The 3,571-nt window shown below is 42.0% G+C and overlaps 1 pseudogene; it reads right to left on the bottom strand.

Moving 5' to 3' along the window:
* Positions 1 to 202: 202 nt before the first annotated feature.
* Positions 203 to 277, bottom strand: LOC123132812 (uncharacterized; annotated as a pseudogene).
* Between the last annotated feature and the right edge of the window lie 3,294 nt (positions 278 to 3,571).

Below are 3,571 nucleotides of genomic sequence, written 5' to 3'. Positions count from 1 at the left end.
CCACGATCAGGACCATCATAGTCACTACCATTATTCCAGTGTGGACCCCAGTAGACGCCCGCCCCCCTTTGTTGGCATGATTGGTAGATTATTTGCCCGCCTAATTTTAGGCTTCAGGGTGCCCTTTTGCTACAATAAGTTTCCCGTACAAATTGCCAAGGGACAAGGACAACTAATTTGCATGACTAGTCATTGCAGAGATGGTGAAGACAGAAGGATTATAGTTGTTGTCCAGCCCCGCAAGGATTTGTGAGATCATATCATCTTCATCCACCTTGTTCCCGATGGTTTCCATCTCATCTGCTATTCTTTTCATCTTGGTGAAGTATGCAGTCGCCGTCATCTTCCCCTTCTTTGTATTTGCGAGCAAGGTGTGAAGTTGAATTTCTCAGGCACGAGATTGAGACGAAAGCATCACTATAAGGAGCTTCCAAAGTGGTGTAGAAAATGTGATATGGGAGACTTGAGCGAGGACCTCTCGGGAGAGGGATCTTGATAAATCCAAATTTCATGCAACGGATTTGATACCTTCTTTGTGCCAGATTTATCCGGCTCCTGGACCTCCACCTTGTTCCGGTGGTGTCGTCGAGGTAACCAAACATCCTTGTGCCTCTGCTCTGTGGGGTACCTAAGCTTTCCAGAGAAGGAAATTATTTGGGTGAGGCACTCCATGACCTACTAACTCAAGGGATTGGTATATAACAGGAGAGATTTACGGAGGTCGGTTCAAGTTGTGCGAGACTTGATCCGTACGACAACTTACAAGAGATAGGATCAATTTGTACAACAACGTGAACTAGATTACATCAATTCCAAGATGAATACAACAACGTACACACATGGAAATACTGTATAGGTATTTCAACATCACATTTGCAACACTCTGAACATTTGTATGTTGTAGGATGAGATTATCCAACACGGTAAATGGCCAAGTTGTAGGATAAATATTTGGCCTTCAACATTATTAGAATGTGTTGGAAAGCAACGACAAGTGGAAATCGAGGAATGATGACGCTCCTCCAATGCATGGGAAGTCATGGAACATTTTTCTTCCGAGATGGACAATGGTGAGGAAGATGGTGGTGATGGAGAGGAAAGAGTACCTAGAAGTCCCACTCCATCATCTAGGATGGGTTGGCTTAATGGAAGGAAGGTGTCAATGGAGATGCTCAAGAGATAAGGAGAGGTTGAGGCAATGAAAAATAAGATCGATGAGTTTATGAAGTCGGGGAATAAGTTACTGGATATACGACCCTTAGCTCGTTTGGCTGCAGTGTAATTAATGATTTAATTTGTTATGGCTTATCTTCCTATTATTCACTTGTTTCTTTCTTTCTACCACTAGGCCACAAAATTAAGATGCAAATATAATCCTTAATCCGATTAAATGCAATAGAGAAGTAAGAGACAATGTACTTTGATAATTATCTAAAAAATCCACTATCTATGACATGTCAAGTTAAGAGCCAGTACATTAGAGTAGTGTCGGTGCTACATGTTGTATATGATGTCAAGTGACATCACAAAAGTTGGATTAGCAGCACTAATACACCTATGCCTACGTATATGCATGCGTACAGGGAACATATCCAGTGATACATATGTTTCCCATGCTACGGTGCAATGGCAACCAATGAATTCATATCGGACGAACAAGATTGGTGTGGAAGCACCCCTTATCTAATGTTTAGGAACCACCCTGAGAAAGTGAAATATTGCGAAGGGATGTTCTAGTCCATGGCACATTTATATTTGCATTCTTATATTTGGTCTTCTTCTCATTCCAGGTCCTTCCCCATTCTAGTTCCTTCTACCAAATCGCTTTCCTATGGAAACATGGAAGACGAGGAAGAGTGACCAAAAAGCACATGTACAATTTGAGCTATCTATTTCTGTTTTAGTCCAAGTTGATGTCCGTTTCTCCTTTTGTTTCTCAATCTTGCTCTTCAATGTCCATGTTACTCAAATGAAGGCGTGCATGCAACATAGATTTCAAATTCACATATTATGTAGTTGCTCCACTCGATGCGGTGATAGATCACAAGGACCTATGCGGGGACTGTGATATTGGTGTTGAATCTGTTTTGTCCAGGGCTAATAGGGATGCCTCTAGATTTTTTTGTTTTCATCTAATTTTGACCAAATTTTGGGTGTCGTTGGTATCCATGCCATAAAGTAGAAAAAATCTGAGAAGTGAAGCATCTTTTAAGGGACTGTATAGAAAAGAACATCAAACGTTGCATCCTATCCCTTCATTTATGCTTTAACGGGTGCCATTGTTCCATGGCATGGTAGCATGGGCAGGTCGGTAGCACCTGATATGCTCTTCACATATACATAGCTTTGACATCACTTGCTTTGACTCCTAGTAGCACCGTCACTGCATTAGAGTGATTCAAATCATGCGGTGTAAGGAACGGGTGGAAGGCAAACGAGGTGTCCGACGCCAACGAGTTAGGGCATGTATAATGATGCTATCTTAGGAGTGCCATGTAGAATAAATAATGAGGTGGAGGAGAGAGAACTCATAAGAAAAGACTTATCTTCTCTTATTTAAGATAAGACAAGAGATGATATCTTAGCATAATATCTGTCACCACGTTTTTAGGTTAAGAAATGACTCATTGTAGACATCTTTTTTGTCATCTCTTAATTACATGCAAGACCTAAGATAAGAATATCTTATCAACCATTGTACATGGGGAACGAAACATGTGCAATTTATCCCAAAAGGAAATGGGGCTGTAAAAAAAAACCTCCCACGGGGAGTCGCGCGGATTCCAAGGCACCCTGCGGACTAGGAGCGGCGGCCGCCGGAGCCCGCAGGGGGGAGCCGGGTAGGGCCGGAAGGGGGAGCTTTCCTCTGAAGCAGACGAGGTTGAGGTGCTGCTGCGCCCGTGATGGAGGCAGGAGGATTCGATGTCGGTGGGATCGATTGGGTTGCAGGGGACCGCGACACTCCTTCAGGTAGTCCGTACTTAAATCTGCAGAATCTGGCGGACTTCAGTGGATGCCTGTTCTCAGAGTTGATTACCTAGTGTCGATTCTACCAGCATTAGTCTTATGCTACTATTTCGAATTCTTAGGGCTATGATGAAATCATGTTTGCTGCTCCAAAATTATCGAGTTTTAGTAAACAAAACAATTTGAGACACAATAGCCTGTTAGTTGTCGAAACAAGATAGTAACTGGATTTGAGAACCTCAACGATTGAAAATGTGAATACATTCAGCCAGATAGCAGCACCCTGTTAGTCGTTGAAATGCGAGTTTCTTCTTTTTAAGTTTCATTAAGGCTCTATTTTCTAAGTGCTATGATGATATTTAAACTGCCAAAACGTCTTACATTTGTTTACAGAGGGAGTACTTGTGAACGAGTAATTTGTATGCTGAACACAAACACACCGCATCACCATTCACAAATCTTGATTATACCAGCAGTTTCCGAAGCTAGTTTTCACTGGAAATTTGTTTAGTTTCCCACAATATTCTTCGGAATTATATAAGCCAAGTCATCTTTTAGGCCATGTTAGTCGGTAATGGGCTTTTCGTAGGGAACATGTATCAAC

The sequence above is a fragment of the Triticum aestivum genome, chromosome 6A, assembly GCF_018294505.1.
Source record: "Triticum aestivum cultivar Chinese Spring chromosome 6A, IWGSC CS RefSeq v2.1, whole genome shotgun sequence".
Classification (NCBI taxonomy): Eukaryota; Viridiplantae; Streptophyta; class Magnoliopsida; order Poales; family Poaceae; genus Triticum; species Triticum aestivum.
The sequence above is the reverse complement of the archived record's forward strand: the minus strand, read 5'-3'. Positions and strand labels throughout refer to the sequence as shown.